Raw genomic sequence first — 6,597 nt, forward strand, 5'->3', positions numbered from 1 at the left:
ATTTGACTAAGTGCATTGTTTTAAGATTTAAAAAGTAAAGAATATTTTATATTTTTATGTACGTTTCTTTGCAAAGCTATATTTAATTATAATTTTCTTTAAAAGTATATTCGTATAATTGAAGAATATTTTGTATGTACCAGTACATCCACCACATATTTTATTTCACCGAGTAAGTTTTTATTATTTTATTTTTAATTGTAGCCCTTATATCGTGGCTAGCGATTCGAAATGTAATTGTGATATTAAAAATGCATTTAGAGAAGTCTACGGTTTTTATTGGCTTATCGAATAAACGATACGAATGGACCCTAGACCATCACTGACGCGCAATTGACTGATTGCCCCTGGATGTCGGCTTCTTACAGAAACACAGCTTCCCTATAGTCAAATGTCACGGCACGCCCCTGATGAATACGCTCTTCTAATTGAGTGCACGAGGTGAGAACAATAACCATTCAGAGACCAGATAATCCATTGACTATGCTTCGGGTACGAGAATCAATTTCTGTTATTTTCACTGCACCAGATGTCGCCACAACTGCTAGAGGGAGACAAAAATCCCCTATTTCAATTGTCAAGGTCAATACACAAAACGTGGCAAAAAATATTGCATCGCTTCATCGTGAAGGCGTATTCGAAGTCTTTTTAAGTAAAAATACATCTTAGTAATAGTCAAATCTGCTTTAAGTTTGATTTAAAAGATGGAAATAACAACATAAAAATTAAACACATAATTCCTTTTTCTTTTATTTTATGTATAGGAAAAAGTATTGGAATCGTGTAAAATCGAGAGAAAATATGGAGTCAACTTATGTAGTTTAATTGATACTTTATCGTTCCATCTTGACAATCTTCAAGTATTTTTTTACTAATGAATAACACGTAACAAATGCGAATTCATACATTTTTCATGGATTTTTTTAGTGATGCATCACTCATCACTAAAAATCATTTTCATCCGGTTGTCTAACTTGGCCTTAAAAACAAGGAACATTCCTTGCTTTCGAGGTTAAGAACATAGGACAAAGTTGCATGGGATAATAAACAAATATAGTTCATTAGTTTCTTTTATAATTACCGAATATGCTAGAAGTCGTAAATTTTCTGTTGTTTGTTAATAATTGAATTTGGGACCCTTTTGACGATTAGAAACACGAAAGCAAAAGAATAAGTGCTTCAAGTGTCTCGATGTACGGGTGCCCCTGGGCCTACGTTATATTTGTTTTTACTAATAAAGTAACGAAACTTTTTAAAACAAAAATGCTGAATTTTAATTTATTTTTAATAAAAATTTCTAATATTTTCTTATTTATAAATGTACTATATTTATTTAGTAGAATGAATAACTTAAACAAAAGATCATCCTTGAAATAGAAGATATCATTTATGATAAAATTCTCTTTGTTAATATAATGCAGAGAGGGGAAAAACCATTGTCGTGATTTCAAACTAAACGATAGCAGTATACTAAACAGCTTAGACAAATTTAATACTCGCTATTGTAGCAATCATGCAGGAAATAAAGTGTCATTTTTCCTGGTATTTGTAATGGGTAACGTTTTCATTTATAACGAGTGGTTGACTTTGCAAATATTCGAAAGAAAAAAATATTCCTAACAATTATTTGAAATATTAAACATTTTAAAATAAATTTTCTAGCTTTATATCATAATAAAGTATTTCTATTCAAGTACATGTACCAAATTCTAGTTTAATAATAATCATTAAATTAACAAAAATAAATATTTAAAAGAATTAATATCTTCTGTTAATTTAATTTGCTTTTATGTCATGCATCAAATTTATTTTGTGATTTTCGATTAACAACAGATCAAAATTCTTGTTTTGTTCTACACACCAGTGAGTTCTTCACGCTCCAGCGTAGTTTCCGTTCATAAGAATGGCATAATACAACTATGAAAGCTTAGTTTAAAAATCAAAGGAAGCCTAAACCTATTTAGATTTGATAGAATACAGAAAGGCAACACATGGGCAATCCGATAACAGGGGATGTCTCTCGAGAGGGCTTTCTACTGGACACTGGCTCCTGTTTAGGTGTTAGACACGTGAAGAAAACGTCAATCGATAGCCGATTGGATGGGCATGTGGTTTTCTTCATGTTTGTAACACACTAAACGGGCCAGTTTTCTATCAAAGACTACCCGGGTGACATCCCACCGCGACAGATCACCAGTGTGTCGCGTTAAATAAAACCAAACACATGTATACAGGTAGGTATGTAACATTAAAATTCACTTAAAACAATAAAAAGGCCCTTACCTATCTCTGATTACGCTAATGTTTGATGAATTAAACTCAATTAGTTCATTATTAATTATCTGTACTGAAGTAACTAAGTTTAGAACGTTGAATAATTGTTCTATCTTATCCGATTGTAAAGGGAATCTTATAAAAAATAAATAAACTGCATTAAAATAATTAAATAAATTGCAAAAAATTATATTATTATTAAAGTATTGTACATAAAAATTATTACATTTTTAATTAATTAATTAATTTTTTACTGAGAAATCAATCCCTTTTAAATTATAATTCACAATAATTTAGAATATGCTATAATTTCTATACAGTATACTTGATGACAAGCTTAAACATTTTGTTTAATTTATTATCTTTTAAATGACATTAATTGCTTGATACAATGCGAAATTATTAAAGAATTTTCCTTCTCATATCTTTTTATTTATAAGTTGAATGGCTATTTTCTGTAGAGATAAATATATTGAATGAAATTATAACTTCCTTTATCGTAAATAAATGTAAAAGAATGTCGTGTATATATCAAAGCAAAACACTGAATTTTCTTTATTAAAACTCAAAAAAATTGTATTTATTTATTTAACTTTATTTGTTTTTTATATTAATAATCCTTTAAAATAATGATATGGTGTCATCCATTAATCAAGTGTACAGTTTTTCAATGACTTGTGATCCACTTTTTATTGCGTACAATGGAAAACTCCCTCTTCTTTAATTACACTTACAATAGAGTCAATGGACCCGTGACATTGAAGAAACCACTAAAAAGTTCTTCAAATGATATTTATTCTCTTGACAAGTAAGCTTCGTATGCCACTAATACCACGAAAAAGTCCATGTAGAAAATACCTCGACTCCCTCTCTCTATCGTGTACAATTATGTAGTTATTGCGGCTCCCTCACCCCTATAAACTGTACACGTAATTAATGAATGTCCCCGATTATCCATTTATAATCGTGGCATATTATAAATTATTAAAATTAGTTATGTCTTGCCCCTGTACATCATACTTTCCTGCTTGAAATAGAGTCGTGCCGTTCATCTATCTAAATCATTTCAGGGGAAAACTTTTGAATTGAAATAACCTGACTTTCGATTTTAATCGGGAGTTTGTGTATAGTTAATCTGTCTTCTCTCTCTTGTACCTTTTCATATCTGGTCATAAATGTTAAGTATCTAATTCCGGTCTGGAGATTAAGGAAGGACAGACAGTCGGTCAGACCAACGACACGGAATTTATGAGTCTACAGTTTTTCAAATTTCAGCCCAGTAGATTAGAGACTATAATAATTATTAAATATACAAAAGGATAGATTAGTTGAATAGAGCAACGCAACAATTGGGAGATCTGTTAAGAAGGATTTCACCAGTATGGACTTTCTAAGACGAATTGGTCCGTATTTATATGTCAGACACCTGTGTACAATCCGGAAACTTCGCTTGATTTTTATAGTTGGTATGCACGTACCCACGACCAGTGTCAGTGGTTTTGGTTAGTTTTTTCTCTCATTCGTCTAGTGGTGGGTTGACTTAACAAAGGACAAACTTGTCCTTTGTTAAGTTTATTATTAAAAGCTGTATTTTATGTTTAGTCTACTGATAAATTTATTTAAAATTTTATATTACTTTAATGACTATAAATGCAATGAATTAAAATATTGCTAGAGGTTTTAGTTAGAAATAATAGCTTAGAATAATAATCCAAACCTATTAGGCCATAATGGAGGACCTGTCTTAATAATACTCAGTTGATCTATATATATATATATATATATATTAATTGTTGATTTGAATCAAATATGGTCTATATTTTGATTATTTGTGTATGTTTTATAAAGAAGTACAGTAGATAATATAATAGCTAATGACAAAATCTTCATCGTTTGCGTTGAACGTGTTCTTATTTTCAGACACGATTAACAGCATCGTGACTTTATAAATGTTCTTCTTCCTATTTCCAACATTGTTAAAATATAGGAAACAGTTACATAAGTATTTTGTTCCCAATTTTTGTAGTTGAAAATACTACTTTGTAAAATTTTCCTGATCACATTTTTAGAACATTTTAACACAAAATTGCCTAAACGAATTTTATTCTTGTTTTCAGATGGATTCAATTTATTATTTTTAGAAGAAAGATTGACATTCGTTCCTCCTTTCAAATTATAATTTCTTTAACATGAACCGTATCTAAAGTATTTTTAAATATTTCAAAGAAATTATCAATAACAACATTTAATAGCCATAGATAAATTTACTTGTTAAATCATATTACGGAATTGACAAAAATAGATTTTTTTTTTTTAAAGTAGTTTCCTCGATTTATTAATCTATATAAATTCTATACGTAAACGTTTATGACATCAATTTCCTTCATTTATTAATTTAATACGAAAGTTTAGAGAATTTTCGATTCAGTTAACATGATCTTAGATTCACATTACCATAACGAATGATAATGTAAACGCATGAAAGAGTAGCATTCATTTGGAAAATTTTAATATCACAGTTGTATTTTTTATCTGTAAAATGCCTCCCCCCACACACACACTTTCTTCTCAGTAATAATTTATGAATGCAAAAGCTACAATTAATTTCCTTTATAATATTTATAACAATATAAAAACATGCTCTTTAATAGAATATAAGAGAAGCAGGACGTTTTAAAACTGCAGAGTGATCTTCATATATATTAGAGTGTTTTTGTTATTTATTTAAGTAATATAGCATAGCTGCAATTCTTATATATATAGGCCTATATACAGTCGACCCCCCTATAACACTGTTGATTATTCTGTTTTATATGAATTCCATGTTGTACGAGTCATTTCGATTTTACAAATACATGAGCTGCTCACAGCCCGGCACACATATTTGTAAAATCTAAGTGACTCGTACAACATGGAATTCGTATAAAACGGAATAATCAACAGTGTTATGGGGGGGTCGAGTAGTCTATATTTCTCTGCGAAATTACCAGATAAGATAGATTTATCATTTTCAAATTCGATATGAAGTAAGATTTTAAAATAATCATTAAATAAACGAGGAATTTATATCAAGAAAACCTTCATTTTATTATATTTGATTACAAATTATAAGATAGGACTAGAAATATTAATTATTACAAATAAAAAGAGTCAGTTACATCTCGAAAACTATTAGATATATCACGGAAAGAAATGACACAGACGCCTATATATGAGAATTTGTATAGGCTTATAAAACATGTATAAATAAATAAAATCTATTTGCTGAATAGTAATAAAAATTGAATATTGCATAAAATACTATTATCAGATAAAATGAAGATGAATCAAACTGTATTTTTTATATAGGTCCTAATTAAAATCTACGGATGCACATTATTCTGGGAGAATTGTATACAGAAAGATCTAAGAATGGCAGAAATTGATGTTTTTAATATGAAAATAATTCAAATTATATTTAAAGATTTGTTCGATAATAAGAAATTGATGAGAATATTTATTTTGGTGATTTAATTTTAAGATTTAAAATATTTGAAGCCGCGCTTTTAATTTGTATTGATTCTTTTAAGGTTTCTACACGCCTTTGTTATGAATTGTAATTAAATGAAATAAATTTAACTATAATAATGAAACTAATATAAATCCAATGCCTGATAATATTACAATTTTTGAAAATTAAAGGAGTTTAAACTCAAAATTATAAATGTAATTATTTTAAAATGGCAGTCAAATTTATTTCAGTTTTTTTCTTTTTCTTTCATAATTATTGAATAAATGTTTTAGATTATTATGTACAGTACATATTTCTATTATAGATTATTTCTTAAATATAAAAAACAAAGTTGCTATAAACAGTAAAATTGATTTATTTTAACCAATCATTGGAATAATTTTGACATTGTAAAGATGTCCTCCACATTTTTAAATAGAAATTTTTATTTTTATACACAGAAAATTTTTGTGAAAAGTAATTTATTTATTAATATTACATTTTATTATATTTTTGATCGAACTATTCTTTTTTATTATGTCTGCAGCCTATTTAAATTTAAGCAATAATAATATGCCGTTTAACTCAATTTAAACATAGCGTTAATTAAATTATTGCTATAATTATAAATTTATATCAGAAATTTTTAAATTATTGTTAAATATTTACGTAAATTAACAGTTTATTATTGAGAAAAGTGTGTTTTTTTTATTTTAATAACATATTAAAAGTCCTAAATTGAAAAAAAAATAATACAGACATTCTAAAAGTACTTTTATGTTTGAAAGTTGATCATGTTTAATGAATAAAATTTGAAAACTTGTCTTAAAATT

The sequence above is a fragment of the Centruroides sculpturatus genome, unplaced genomic scaffold (assembly GCF_000671375.1).
Source record: "Centruroides sculpturatus isolate CEXI.00-Female unplaced genomic scaffold, Cexi_2.0 scaffold710, whole genome shotgun sequence".
Lineage (NCBI taxonomy): Eukaryota > Metazoa > Arthropoda > Arachnida > Scorpiones > Buthidae > Centruroides > Centruroides sculpturatus.